A 15,700-nucleotide genomic window follows, 5' to 3' on the forward strand; every position below is an offset into this window, starting at 1 on the left:
AACTTGATGGACGTGAGTCTGAGTGAACTCCAGGGGTTGGTGATGGACAGGGAGGCCTGGCGTGCTGCGATTCATGGGGCTGCAAAGAGTCCGACATGACTGAGAGACTGATCTGATCTGATCTGATCTGATCTACAGCAGAGACTTTTTTTTTTTTTTTTTTAATGTGTGCCCGTTGCAGGTACTCAATACAGAACTCAGTCACTGAGTAGTGTAACTTTCACTCTAGGGTACAAATTCTATTTCTGGAACATTTTCTGCAGAGAATGTCTCTTCTTCTTTCTTGACTAAAGTTTTCTCTGACCATATTCCAATCCTTCCTTCCTTATTTTCAGTTTATTCCTTTTCATCTCTACCCTTGAAAAACTCTATGCTTGTACCTTTGCTTTAATATCTATAAAAACGTAGGGTTTTCCCTACTTATACATTTGTTTTTCCTCAGTAAAACATAAGGTCCTTAAGGCCCCATGGTCATCTTTGCATCAGTAGCTCTTAGCTGAGGGTCAGGTATATGGTGGGTAGTTAGCTTTTGCTAAGTAAATGAACAAATGACAGAAATAAGTGAATAAATAATGACTTAATTAGGATTTTGTTTGTTAAATTACTTTAAGGTTCATATTGGAATGTAGAATTTGTTGTAAATCACAGAAGAGTATTTGCAGATATAAAATAATTAGTATTTTAATATTCTGCTGGTGGTAGTGCAAATTATTTTAGTTACTTTGTAGATCAAATTGTTAGGAGTCTTACAATTATGCATTTCATATAAACCAAAGATTCAATTTCTTGATATGTAAACTCAAGAATCCTTGGCACACGTACACCAAGAGACAGATGCAGCATTTTCAATCATCATTGTTTAAAAAATCAAAATAGCATAAATGAATGCAGGTAGTAATAAAAGTGAAATATTTACAGAATAAAATACTAAACCATAGTATAAAAGAATGAACTAGATCAATATTATATCTACATTAATACCAAAAACATGGTTGAGCAACAAAAGCAAGCTAATAATTATATGTGCAGCATGAAATCATTCATAATTTTAAATACACACTATATATATTTTTAGTTTTATAGTCTCACTGGATTCAAATATGGGTATGTAAAACAGACTAAAAAGAGTAAAAAATGTTCATGTAGCACATGGCATTATCTCTAGGAATGGCAATAGAGAATCACAATGTAGGAAAAGAAAGATCAAAAAAGACTTTAGTTTTCTATCTTACAATTTAAGAACAGAATCCTTATTTTCTTACTTTCCAAAAATAAAATAACAAAAGACAGATGTGAGAGAAAACAGGAGAGAAAGGGAGAGAATGGTCTAGGCAGTTCAGTTGGCAGAAGTGTTCAGGGAAGGAAAAGTGTTTTGGGGTTATTCCATATATCTCTTTACTGACAAAGGTATCTCTTTGATACCAGGAGTTACAAGGATCTGACACTAATAATGAGCTGAGTAGGACAAACCTCATCTTCACTGCATCTCAATTTTCTGTTTCTCAAGAGGAGGTAGATGGAACCTGTACTCCAACCTCACTTTCACCATCACCCAGTTCAGGCCATGTCTTCCTACTCTTTGGTGCGGTTTGTCTCTGAATGGCCAAATTAACATCAAGGTCCAATTTAAAGCCCATTGAGAGGAAAGTACCTGTTTACCTTTGATGGAATGTAATATGTTATCCTTGCTGGGTATATTTAACTTCACTATTGAGTAGAGACAAACATTAATGGCTTTGATGACAGGTGAGGAGAACCCTAGAACTTTTCAGAGCCTCCTGAAATTTCAACAATCAATATCTTTCTAGTTAGCTACTTGGAAACTGGTTCCTGTCACTCTCACTGAAAGGGAAACTTCAAATGCCAGTAAGTCAAGTCATTGTCTTCATATCTTAGAAAGAACTGGGATTAAAATCTGAATCCATGACTTCTGAACTCTCAATCTTGCTTCAGTAAGATACTCCTGACAACTTTCTCTCTGACCTCTTCCATTTGCCTAGCATATCTCTAAAAAAATAAATAAATAAATTCTCTGTTCGCTTTAACCCTCTTGTTATCACTAATTGATTCTGGATGCTTTACTGTCCTTATCTGCAGGGCCCTGCCTGCTTTAACTGATGTGGGTTGTAGCGCTTCCTGTACAGCATTGCAGTAGCCCACACCAGGCTGACATGAAACCTCAGCGAGGGTTTATTAGTTTGTTTCTCCACTGTTCTTTTCTGAGGAATTGCAGCCTTGGAAGTTATAATAATGACTGTCCTCAAGACTGCTCGGGCCCCCTACTACCCTGTCGGAGTTTTCATATTTTCTCGTGTGCTTACTCCATTTCTTAATATGCTTCCTCGGAGTTTAATTCTCCCGTACCACTGTATTCAGTTTTCTCATTTTTACTCTACTATGTACACATCATCACCGGGGCAATAGTATTCAACTTAATCTCATGTTTTCCTACTTTCAATAAAATCGTACCTGTCCATAAGCAGGAGAGCTAACACAATTTCTCCTTCAATGACATTAGCTATGGTTGGTAACAGAAAGTTGCAGTTCTCCAATTCAGTAACTCCTTTGATCCTTCATGGGTCTTTAACCCAGCAGATGTCTGGGGAATCCAAGTCCCTTCGGAGTTCTACATTATGAGAGTTCAACTGACCTCACCAGCTGCTTTTCTCTCACCTACCGTTTCAATGGCCTACAGCAGATGCCCCATAACACTGTCTTTGTTTTATGGGTTTTATTTCTCTCTCTCTCTCTCTCAAGCTCCTAAACTCAGAGTACTCTACACCTCTCCAACCTCTAATATGCCTAGGTTACTTTGCAGAGCATGTGAAAATTTCAGAGAAATTATGTCAATCATAGGGTTTCTAATATTGAACTTTTTTTTTTCTTGGAGGGGAGGATGTGGTGATGATGGTCGGAAGAGAAAGGCAAATCTTACCTTGTTTTCACTATTGATATGAGGCTCTTTTTTCCGTATTCACCAATGTCCAGTTAGGACTTTGTTCTGTGAGCCCAGAGCTGATCTACTTCACATCCTAAAGTCCCTCACCCCAAGCAGAAGAGGAAAAGCTCTGCTCTGCAAAGAACTGCTGAGGTTCCCACAATGCTGAATTGTTAGAAGGCATTCTCATTCCCTAATTTTCTTCAGGCAACTGAACTGGACATAAGAGAATGTTCTATTTTTGACCTGTTTCTCAGGAATTACTCTATTTTTACCAACTATGAAAATAAAAATATACTTGAGTTGCTAAATTCAAGAGATTTCAGTCCAGTGTGCTTCAATAAGAGACAACAGGAAAACCATGCATGTTAGTCCTAATGAAACTCCTCTGTAGTCAGCATCCAAGCAAAATGCTGTGATGGAGTGAATAAGGGCTCAGATTCTGGGATCAGAAAGATTCCAGTTTGATCTGGTCCCTGCTTGTAATTATGTGTGGTTTGTACGTCACATAACCGGTGTAAGCCTCAGTTTACTCCTCAGTAAATTAGTCATCATAATAGCAGTTTTCTTCATAGGATTATTTTAGGGATGAAAGGAAATAATCTATTTAGAATGCTCAGCACAGTTCCTAGAACACAATAAGCCCTTATTCCATATTATCTGTCATATTCTGCAAATGTAAGCTTATTTTAATATTAAAAATATTCATTTATGTCATCGATTACAAGAAGTTTTTGATTATCATCTTGAGATTGTCACTTTTTCCATTTATGAGGAAGATCAAGAGTTGACAGAATTTTGAAAAATGAAACAAAAAGACAGTCTGTCACAGACTGAATTTTTACAGATTGCGATAATTCCCTGCTTAGTCATAAAGTGGAGAATTTTAGAACTGAAAGGTATCAACATCAAGTTTATTACAGTACTTCGAAGTTTCATAAAAACTTTACAGTGTGTTTTATGAATGATTCCTCCTATATCCCCATGAGGGAGTCTAGCATTACTCTCTGTATTTCAAAGGAGAGCAAACGAAGGGTGGGAATATTTGAAATGTCACAAAGCCAAGTTAGTACTATCTCTGATGAGAGGTGTACTGTGTTTTCTGAATGGCCTCATTCCCAACCAGGAGGAGACTTGTACTTCACATTCCTGGAGAGAATCCACTATACGTGGCAGATTCCCAGAAATGTATACACACCACCATTTTAAGAGAACAGTTACCGAGTTTCTATGAAATTTCCTTTCAGTGACCTGGGCTAAATGCTCCATACTGAAGCCCCATAGCCCAGCTGGGTCACTGAGGATCTCACAGGGTCAGAGACTCCCAATCCCTAAATAAATGTGGGAGATCAGAGAAACCTCAGGCTCTCCTCAGCTACAAACTTAGTGCAAATGTATTGTTAACAATAAACTCAAAGACTTCTTCTTGGGACCCAGGATGATGGAAACTTCAGGGGCATGTAGATTCATAGGATAGGAACCTGGAAACAAAAATATTTCTTTAAGAAGCTATATTATGTAATGAAGCTCCTTTTTCCATAAACCTGTGTTAAAAACTAGTCCAGAAAGTGTTTGGATGTCTGTCTAGTCACTTTCACAGTTATAAAATGTCTGCAGATTTTTTGGAATCAGGACAAAGGCACTGGGTCCACACAGCAGTGAAGGTTGTTACTCTAAGAACTTCCCCTCATAGTACAACAATAATTCATTTTTTCCTGTGCTACTTTTATCCTTTCACCACTTTAGTTTATTCATCTGTAATTGAAGATGATAACCATTAGGAAATTACTCAAAGAAGAAATGTGGGATTGTTAATAGATAAGTAGCACATCAGCCAAATCCATGGTTGTCCATTCTCCTGGCAATGGAGAATAGAGACAATATAAACCGCGGTAGACTAGAAATAGAATAGAGTTAATATGAAAGACAGGAATCTGTAGATATTTTCAAGGACATTCATTTTCACATCTCAGGCCATCAAATGTTTTCTCAGAGCTGCCAACCATTAACAAAGCAAAGGAGGAGGGCTCCTACTTCACACTCTTCTTTGTCCACCCATCCATTAGACTTGTGATGTATCAAATTAGATGGCAGACAGTAAAAAGAAGGGAAAATGCTTAAGCTATCCACATTAGACATAATCAGCCCCTGATCTGTTCTCTCTGCAAAAATCAAGATGGATAGATAGATGCCAAATATCCACTGTCTCTGCGAGTTCCTTGATTGAGGTCAGTTAAGATTTAAAAGCAGAAGTGATCAAGTTTCCCAATTTCAATTCCCCGTCATCCAAAGCTATATGGCAGGATTTCTCCTCCTTGACACTCCAGGAACTTGGGGCCAAATCATTTTTGTCATAGAAGTTGCCTGTAGTTGTCTGTTCACGGTATTCTTGGCCTCTACCCACTAGATGCCAGCAGCAAGCCCCTGAGTCGTGATAACCAAAATATCTTTAGACCATGTCCAGTGTCCCAGGGGGATACTCCCAGCTGAGTGGTTATTTTTTTTCCTCATACCAATTGTAAGTTACTTTTTCCATAATCTTTCTACTGTGAGAAAAAAATCTCAGCAAAGTTGACACAGGTTGGCTTGAGTGCTCCTCTCCTCATTTTGCTTTCTGTCTTTGTCTCCCTCTCTGGCTCCCTACACACACACCCACACACACACACACTTTAAGTTTTTATCTTCCAAGCCTGCATGTTAAGGATGAGAAGGAGCCCATGGGTTTGTGCTGCCACATTACCTCTTAAGCCTTTTGAAACTTATAATTCAGCAGATAAAGAGTCATACAGTAACCTGGTTTGCCAATCTCCTATTCAAAGCTGATAGGAGTTCTGTGCCATAATATTAGCCAAAATAAAATTTTTAAAGCAAAAAAAAAAAAAAAAAAAAAAAAAGAACCCGACCAAATGACTCCCTTGTAGACTTAGCACTTTACAGTCCAACACGGAACATTCTTTTCTTTATGAAACATTCTTTTGTGCTGTAAAGAGAGTGTATAGAAGGATGTTTAATGTGTCGTCGAGAGGGAAATTATTAGCGTATTATATACGAGGCAGTCATACAGCAAGAGAGTGAAGCTTGTGTTTGCCCTTAAAGGAGATGCAGTCATATAATAGAGCGCCTTAGAGCTAGGGTTTACTGTACTTTGGGAATTAATCACATAAACTATAAATTGGGTTCAACAGGCTGGCTGGGTAAATAGGCGCAGCTAATGAGGACACTATGAGATCTTATAAGAGAGCTGACTGCCGCAGGACAAATAGTTCATGGCGCACCTGATGGAAAGCTAGAAGACATCAAAGCATAAAGGATTAGTGCTCTCACAGTGTTGAGAAATGGCCGGGGGGAGATTCACCAACTTATTACCCACATCCAAGCTAATCCTGTTATCTGCAAAATATAACTGTGTTCAGGAACTGCCACCACCTCAACTTGCAGAAGCATAATTTTGCGTTTCCCTGAACAAAAGTGCAGGAAATTTTCCTCCGACAAAGAAAAACAGAAGATGATGATGATTTTGAAAGATTTTCTCCTTCCTCCATATTTGGCTGCATGTATGAAAACATATAGAATAGAAAAGCTTCTGTGTATCTAAGTGGTGTGGCAGGGGATGGAAAGAGAGCTGCAGAGAAGAAGCTACTGTGATTTTTCCAAAACTCCTGCTTGTCGGGGAAATGAGTAGCAGTGGAAGAAAGGACATACCTCTTTTGCAATTAAATCTGTACTCATTTCAAACAGGCTGGATTTACCTTTGCAAACCAGGCAGGCGAGCACTTGATTTGAAGGTAAAAAGGGGAGTGAGGAAGGGCCCAGCCCATTTGCTGCCCTTCCTGCCCCTGCAGCTCGCCCAGGGTATTGATTGCTGGGTGACACCCACCTGATCCCAACAGATGATCTCTGCAGGGGAAAGGGGCAAAACCCCCAGCTCCCGGCCAATCTGCCTTGGGGAAAGTGGCTTCCTGAGCTAGAGCTGACATTCGGTTCAGGCTTGTTTATGCAACTTAAGGGTCACACCGTTTGGAAGCGAAATGCAATTTCTCCCCAGCCTCTTACTGATTACGGAGGCAGGGAGCGAGGCTGAAGCTGGTTCAGCCACTAGCCAGCCTCCATCTCCCAGGGGCACCCTTTCCCTCTGCTGCTCCCTTTGTCTAGCTGAGCTGATGATAGCAGGGCTTGCGGGTGAGTAGAGAGGAGAGACTCTGCCTTGCCTATTGGCAGGGCCGTGCCTAGCACAGAGCCTGGCTCATGGGAGGAGCTTAAATGGTTATCAAGTGAGCCTCTGGGTGCTTACCGAAGTCTGTTTGACAAATTTGACCCTATGGAAACTTAGGAAAGTGTACTGTTTTCCAGGATAAAGTTATATCAGAGCAAATTTTGCAACAGAACTCTTCTCTTGCAGAAAATCTGAGGATCGTAGTTATATGATTTGCCTGAAGAAATAACAAAAGAGAAAAGATCTTTGAAATGATGCTCACACACACACAAATGGTTTGGATTTTTTCTGTCTTCATTCTAATAGATTTCTCTGTTATAATTAGAATTTCTGAGGATTAATGCGCCCACACGCCCCTGCCCTCCTTGCTCTGCCCCACTTTCCTCTAAATCCCTTTCCACTCAGCTTCTAGGTTTTCTTTTCTCTGGTTTTCCTGTGTGCTTCCTGAATACCCATTCTGCCTCCCATGAAGACCTGTCTTGCTTTTTGCCTATACCTCCCGAGAGGGCTCTACTCTCTTATCTCCACTGCAGAGTTCCCCCCTTTCCAAGATTTCCATGATCTCTCTTGGGGCTTCTCAGGTGGTGCTAGTGGTCAAGAACCCACCTGCCAGTGCAGGAGACATAAGAGATGGGTGTTCAATCCCTAAGTTGGGAAGATCCCCTAGAGAAGGGCATGGCAAACCACTCCAGTATTCTTGCCTGGAAAATTCTATGGACAGAGGAGCCTGGCAGGCTACAGTCCATGGGGTCTTAACGAGTTGGGCAGGGCTGAGCACACACACACACATGATCTCTCTTCACTGATAATCCCCAGAGCTCTGTCACTAGCCCTGCCTTTAAGTCAAGGCTCCTACATTCACAGCAGCATCCTTTTGGACACAGCATGGAAGACATCACTTCCTCCTTAGACCCCACAGAGCCCGAATTTGAGTCATCTTCATCTCCAAGGCAGCTTTTCTTCCTACTTTGTATCTGCAGACTCAAGGATTTCTGAAACTTTCATATTCCAAACATTGTAATCGTCTTTTATTTATCTATTTCTAGCACCATAAACAAACTATTTTCCCTTCAAGTCTTGCAGAATATTCCTTATAATGCTTGCTTCCTGCCTCATCCTGCTGCCCTTCAGCTTGGTTCACCTCTCCATTCCCCTGGTTTCTTTAATGCCAGGTGATTCTCACTCCACTTTCTCATAAGGCTTTCACGACATACGTAATTCACATCCTGGCCCATTCAGAAATCTCAGGCTTTAAGTTGAATCCATTTACTGACAGGATGACTAGAGGCAAACCCCTCTAAGCCTCATTTCATCATCTGTAGGGTGGGAAAACGAATCTTTGCTTCTGGACAGTGTAGAGGATTCTAGATCTCAACACCTAGGCTAGGGTCTGGGGTACTGCAGAGGCTCTAGCCCTGGAGGGGAGTTCCTAGCCATGGAAGGGAGTTCCTCTCTCCCTGGTTTTCACTTTCTCTTTTGTTGTTATTGTTTTTAATGAGATGTCACCTCTAATCTCAATACCTCAAATCTAAATGCAATTTTAGGTAATTTGGCCCCATTCTTCCTTTCCCAGCTGTGCCCTCAGTTGGCCCCTCACCAGCTGGCCAACAGGTAGTGTTCACTCTTGTATCCTGCTGTTTCCCAAAGTGTCTCTCTTCTCCCCAGTCCAAGGCTATCCATTCTTCAGGAAGCAACTGAAGTTCTTCCTTCTCCCCAAAGCCTTAAGCCGTCCTTCTGGGATACTCCTCCCGTGAGCTCTTATCATCCTCACAGACTCCACCACACATCCCAGAACCTGCATTCTGCAGGCTGCTAGGCAAACATCATGGCAAGACTGCCCTTCACTTTACAACAAGAGGAAGCTGAATATCAGAGAGGTCTAGTGACATGTACAGAGTCATATGGCTTGTTTCTGGCAGAATCAAGATAAATTACTGCTACTTAGCATGTAATTTCAAAATGTATTTTAACTGGGTTTTACTTACTACAGTGGTATTACTCCTGATCCAAGGAAACTGAAAGAAATCTAAGGGCAAGCTACCTATGCCTCCCTATAACACCTGAAACACACACACACACACACACACACACACACACACACACACACACCACCTCCCTTACCACAGGACACAAGGTAGGAACTCAATAAATGCTTGAAAATTAATTTGGGCTTATTATCACAAAAAGATTAATCACTGCAAGACCTGTGAGCCCCTGTTCACAGTATCTTTGAGTGATTTGGAAATGCCTTCTCTTACGATCTTTAAACAAAGGGAGAAAATTGTCTGGTTTAAATGAACACTGCCTGAAGGCAGGGGATAGGTTGGCTTTAGGAGTTTCATTTCATCACTATAATCCTATGATTATAAGAAAAAAGGCAGGTTGAAAAGGAACCATAAATCACCTGTAGGCTCATGAATCCTGGCCCTGCCACCCCCTCATGCCGTACTCAACACCTTTCCTGTGGACAGGACTTATGTCACCTTGTTGCCCAGAGAATGTCCACTGTATCCCAAAATCCAGGGCTCCTCAACCAAGTCGAAGGCTCAGAATAAAAGTGAAAGTCACAGTGGTTAAGAGATCTGTTTAGGGTTCGAGTTTTGTGGCCTCTGGCAATTTACTTAACCTCCTGAGCCTCGGTTTCCCGCTTGGGGGTAATAATCTCCCAAGGTTTTATGAAGATGAACTGAAATAATACAAATGAAGAGCCTGATAAGAACAAGTTCTGGGCTTCATCAGTCACGAGTTCCTATATGTGCTCCAGAGCTGACTCACTTTGGAGCAGCTGGTCATTTCAGTTTCACCATCTCTAGAAGAGCTCTGGAGTGAGTTGGTCAGATTTATGATGGGAAAGGTATATTCCTGTTGGTGCACCACCACCTACCCACCAGATGTCCTGGGTCCCAGACAAATAGAGGAGAGCATTCCAATTCTTGCCAGCAGCTTGGGGAAGGGCTGCGATCAGACACTAACTCTTCTGAAACATAGGCTTTCTTCTCTTCCATCTCTCAAACCTTGAAGGTTCTTCAAAGGGTTTATACTTTCAGGTAGATCTTATTTTGAATATCAGTGTTGAAGTTATACTAATGGATTTTTTCCCCTTTCTTTTTCTTCCAGCAGAGCTACAACAAAGACATCCGTGCTAGAGAAGCAGCCCAAATGTTCTGCCTGCTGGAGCCCTCAAGACATAATTTGAGTAAGTTTGAGGTAGTTGTAAAAGAGAGAGTGAAAGGATTGGATTGGGGGTGTAGATAGTTCGGGGCTTTTTTTTTTTTTTTTTTTGAGAAGTTTTATCATGAGAAAACTTTTTTTTCTGTGATTAAAGCACCCTCATCATTAATACCTTCAATAAGAGACATTTTAATTTTATGGAGTTATTTATTTGATTTCTGGAGGATTAAAAAGCAACAACAAGCAAAGCTCCTTTCTTTTTAGGAATCATGTGATCTTTGGTGTGATGTAAAGAGCTGCCTACACCTCCTACCCATTCCATTCTTTGCTCAGGCTTGATAGTCCAGGACGAAGGAGAAAATGAGCTGTTTCTCTCCCCCAAACCATGTACTTCCTTGGGTTTAAGTCATTGATAGGATCTCACAGAGGCTGGAAGACCCCCAGGTAGTACCCCAGAGAATCCTGGGGCAGGATCACCCTGAGCTCTCATCTTCCCACCCTTGGTCCAACCATGACCACACAGGCTTTGCCCAGAGAAGAGCTGCAGGTGGGAGTCACACCCCAGAGCTCTCCCAGACCAAGGTCCGCACAATCCCTAGGAAATTCAAATCTGTGGTCTTCACCAGTCATTCCAAACCGCCCAAAGTCTTGAAACTCAAGTTATCTTCAATATTTGTAGCAACTGCATTGAAGATAATAAAGATTTATCTAATATTTATTCTACTCAGTGTAATAGTCACTGTTTTATTTAAGAGCACTAGCTACCTGGATCCTATAGAAGGTGTTAAATAATACACGGTATATGCAGTGTATTGGGCTTCCCAGGAGGCTCAGTGGTAAAGAATCTGCCTGCCAATGCATGAGATATAAAAGATGGGGTTCAATCCCTGGGTCAGGAAGATCCCCTGGAGGAGGGCATGGCAACCCACTCCAGTATTCTTGCCTGGAGAATCCCACAGACAGAGGAGCCTGGTGGGCTATACTGTCCATAGGGTCACAAACAGTCAGACACAACTGAAGAGACGCAACATGCACAGCACACATGCAGCATATTACCTTTCAACACACAAAAAGAAATTTGAATTCCCAAACTGGTTCTGAGATTAAGGGATTCATGGCCTGAATTACCTTTTTAGCATAGCAGAAGGCGGAGATTTATGCTCTCTGTGTTGTGCTCGAGAGCCGTGACACTTCCACAGCACTTCTCAAACTTTAATGTGACACAGATCCCTCAAGGGTCTTGTTAAAAATGCAGATTCTGATTCAGTAGATTTGAAACTGGGCCTGAGGTCCCTTGTTTCTAACACCTCCAAGTGCCACTGATGTAGGGACCAAGCTTCAAGTAGCAAAGATCTAGAGATCTAGAAATGCTGATTCCTGAAAAAAACCCAGTGACATGAAAAAAAAAAAAAAAAAAAAAAGGCAGGCATTTACTATACTGTCTAGATGAGGAATTACATGTCCTGGGGTAAAGAGTGTTGCCTGGGTTCACGCAGGTAGACAATGTCAGAGTCGAATCCAGACTCAAATCCTGGTATCCTGACCACCTGACCTTCCTCCCAGCATTCCACATCCTGAAGTGCTGGGAGTGGAACAGATCACAGAGGATGAAGCAAGGGAGACTTCTTCGAGAATATTTCTCAGTGAAACTCATTTCAATTAGTCATTCATGGTATAAGAGATGGTTAATATACAAGAAGGAAAGAAGACAGATCTGAGCCCTGGGTCTCTCACCAGCTAGCTGTGAGATATCTCTGGACTTAAGCAATCTCTAACGCACCTGGCAACTGCAGCTTTTTATACTTCTACTCCAGCTGATCGATCAGAAAGGAATAAGCTTCACCGAGTTCACAATTATCATTGCCTCTCAGAAGAAATTACCGTCTTCTAGTACTTGGTATTTATCACAAGAGGCCTCATGGTATGGCAGGAAGAGCTTCCCAGAGACACTTGCCTGGTTTAAGTTCTTCTTTGAAAACCTAACGGACCGTACAAACACAAGCAAGATCCTGAGCTCCTCCGTGCCTCCATTTCTTTACCTGTAAAATTCTAGTACCTAACTCATGACACCTTTTCAGAGGTCTAAATTAATTAATATAAGTAAAGCATTTGGACCAAAGTGGGCCCATTTCAAGTGTATCTCTTGAGACTTCCATTTGTTTTAAGTACCAAGACTTATTTGATGATTTGAACTTCATTATATTGAAATTCCAATGAAATACTTGATGATGATGTGATTAAGTTTCTCCCAGGAAAGAATGTTCTTTTGGGAATCAAGGAGGCTAGGAGTGAATTTTTATGAGTTGTGAGTCTTCTACATGCTTTTTTAAGGAAAAAAAATGCTACTGATTTTCACAACATTGATGATGAAGATGAGAGGAGAGTCTCATTCTCAGGATGGGTGGAGAAAGGGACATTTGCAGAGTTTAAGGTAGATCAGCTTGTGAGCAGTTTAGGAGTCCACCGCACCCCTAATCTAACGTGTTTGTATCTGGCTATTCCAGGTTTTGACAGGTTGTTATTAACACACTCACACATCCCTTGGCTTCATCTGATCAGTTACCTTCCCTTCTTAAAATCACTTTTGTGGCAGGATGAAAGGGAACCTAAAATGATTGAGGTGACAGGTTCCGTGGTGCACTGAAGAACTGTGTAAGAAAATGCTGCCAAAAGCTATTTTCAACTGGGAAGGGAACACCCGTTTGTGCTTTGTAATTCATGGGTGGACCACAAGAAAGTGAAAATAGCTAATGTCTATGGAACGTTGCTACTCACACATAGCAACGGCCTTATTTACAGATACAAAAATCATTATTTCTTTCTGTTCCCTGAAGCACAACTTTCATGCTGGGGAAATTTTCTAGGATCACAAACATACAAGGCCAAATCTTCAAGGTGGCTTCACTCCAACCTCCGAAGTTGGAACACTAACCTTGCGCACGCGATTCTGCCTTCTTCCCACACACAGCCCCCTCCATCCCTCCTGCTCTCAACCAAAATGTATTTGAGCAGGTACCAAAGGCATGGTTTGAATTTCAGACCCTGCTCTTGATTTGTATGCAAAATGGTATCTGAGTTTTTCTTGAAACCCATTTCTATATTTAACACCCAATCTTCTTTACTCTTGAGTATTTCCAACTTAATTTTGACCCTTATTTTATTCAAATTTGATTGCTATTTTGAGTAAGATTGCTGACTAATAACTCTGCCAAGGCAAATTTGTTGCTAACAGTACAGGACTTTGGCAAGACCTTTCTAGGCCTTTCTTATTTAGGCCTTATATTACTTCATAAGAAACATTAATATCCTCAGTTCAGTCAGTTCACTTGATCATTGTATCCGACTGTTTGCGACCCCATGGACTGCAGCATGCCAGGCTTCCCTGTCCTTCACCAACTCCCAGAGCTTGCTCAAACTCATGTGTGTCGAGTCAGTGATGTCATCCAACCATCTCATCCTCTATCTTCCCCTTCTCCTCCTGCCTTCAATCTTTCCCAGCATCAGGGTCTTTTCCAAGGAGTTAGTTCTTTGCATCAGGTGGCCAAAGTATTGGAGTTTCAGCTTCAGCATCATTCCTTCCAAAGAAATCCCAAGGCTGATCTCCTTCAGAATGGACTGGTTGGATCTCCTTGCAGTCCAAGGGACTCTCAAGAGTCTTCTCTAACACCACAGTTCAAAAGCATCAATTCTTCGGTGCTCAGCTTTCTTTATAGTCCAGCCCTCACATCCATACATGATGACTGGAAAAACCATAGCTTTGACTAGACAGACCTTTGTTGACAAAGTAATGCTCTGCTTTTTAATATGCTGTCTAGGTTGGTCATAGCTTTTCTCCCAAGAAGCAAGCATCTTTTAATTTCATGGCTGCAGTCACCATATGTAGTGATTTTGGAGCCCCCAAAAATAAAGTCTTTCACTGTTTCTATTGTTTCCTCACCTATTTGCCATGAAGTGATGGGACCAGATGCCATGATCTTAGCTTTTTGAATGTTGAGTTTTATAAGTCAACTTTTTCACTCTCCACTTTCACTTTCATCAAGAGGCTCTTTAGTTCTTCTTCACTTTCTGCCATAAGGGTGGTGTCATCTGTGTATCTGAGGTTATTAACATTTCTCCCTGCAATCTTGATTCCAGCTTGTACTTTATCCAGCCTGGCATTTCGCATGATGTACTCTGCATATAATTTAGATAAGCAGGGTGACAATATACAGCATTGACATACTCCTTTCCCAATTTTGAACCAGTCTGGTTATAACTATTGCTTCTTGATCTGCACACAGATTTCTCAGGAGGCAGGTCAGGTGATCTGGTATTCCCATCTCTTTCAGAATTTACCACAGTTTGTTGTGATCCACATAGTCAAAGGCTTTGGTGTAGTCAATAAAGCAGAAGTCAATGTTTTTCTGGAACTCTCATGCTTTTTCAATGATCCAACAGTGTTGACAATTTGATCTCTGGTTCCTCTGCTTTTTCTAAATCCAGCTTGAACATTTGGAAGTTCACAGTTCATGTGCTGTTGAAGCCTAGTTTGGAGAATTTTGAGCATTACTTTGCTAGCATGTGAGATGAGTGCAATTGTGTGGTAGTTTGAACATTCTTTGGCATTGCCTTTCTTTGGGATTGGAATGAAAACTGACCTTTTCCAGTCCTGTGGCCACTGCTGAGTCTTCAAAATTTGCTGGTGTATTGAGTGCAGCACTTTCACAGCATCATCTTTTAGAATCTGAAATACCTCAACTGGAATCCCATCACCTCCACCAGCTTTGTTCATAGTGATGCTTTCTTAGTTCAGTTCAGTTCAGTTGCTCAGTCATGTCCGACTCTTTGTGACCCCATGAATCGTAGCACGCCAGGCCTCCCTGTCCATCACCAACTCCTGGAGTTCACTCAAACTCACATGCATCGAGTCAGTGATGCCATCCTCTCCTTACTATTCTTTGGAACTCTGCTTTCAGTTGGCTATATATGAAACATTAAATTAATATCCTACTTTAACTATATTGTTGCTGCTGCTAAGTCACTTCAGTCGTGTCCGACTCTGCGACCCCATAGATGGTAGCCCACCAGGCTCCCCCGTCCCTGGGATTCTCCAGGCAAGAACACTGGAGTGGGTTGCCATTTCCTTCTCCAATGCATGAAAGTGAAAAGTGAAAGTGAAGTCGCTCAGTCATGTCCGACTCTTAGCAACCCCATGGACTGCAGCCTACCAGGCTTCTCCGTCCCTGGGATTTTCCAGGCGAGAGTACTGGAGTGGGGTGCCATTGCCTTATATTGTTAGTATGCTGTAAATTGTTTTAAAGAATTTTGTTCATTTTCAAATTTTGTTTCATGAAGAACAAATAATTTATTTTTTTCTTTTGTTTTAAAGCTTGTTATAT

The 15,700-nt window shown here is 41.3% G+C and overlaps 2 long non-coding RNA genes across 2 annotated transcripts in view; one reads left to right on the top strand and one right to left on the bottom strand.

The window, feature by feature from the left end:
* The window catches only part of LOC123329687, a 140,320-nt gene that overhangs the window by 104,392 nt on the left and 20,228 nt on the right, over positions 1-15,700 (top strand). Inside the window, exon 2 of the long non-coding RNA XR_006545205.1 lies at positions 10,272-10,347. This is a non-coding gene — a long non-coding RNA (uncharacterized LOC123329687). The remainder of the gene's footprint in view (positions 1-10,271; positions 10,348-15,700) is intronic.
* The window catches only part of LOC123329686, a 34,889-nt gene that overhangs the window by 9,194 nt on the left and 9,995 nt on the right, over positions 1-15,700 (bottom strand). The window lies entirely within an intron of this gene.

This window comes from Bubalus bubalis, chromosome 2 (assembly GCF_019923935.1).
Source record: "Bubalus bubalis isolate 160015118507 breed Murrah chromosome 2, NDDB_SH_1, whole genome shotgun sequence".
In the NCBI taxonomy this organism is placed as follows: Eukaryota; Metazoa; Chordata; class Mammalia; order Artiodactyla; family Bovidae; genus Bubalus; species Bubalus bubalis.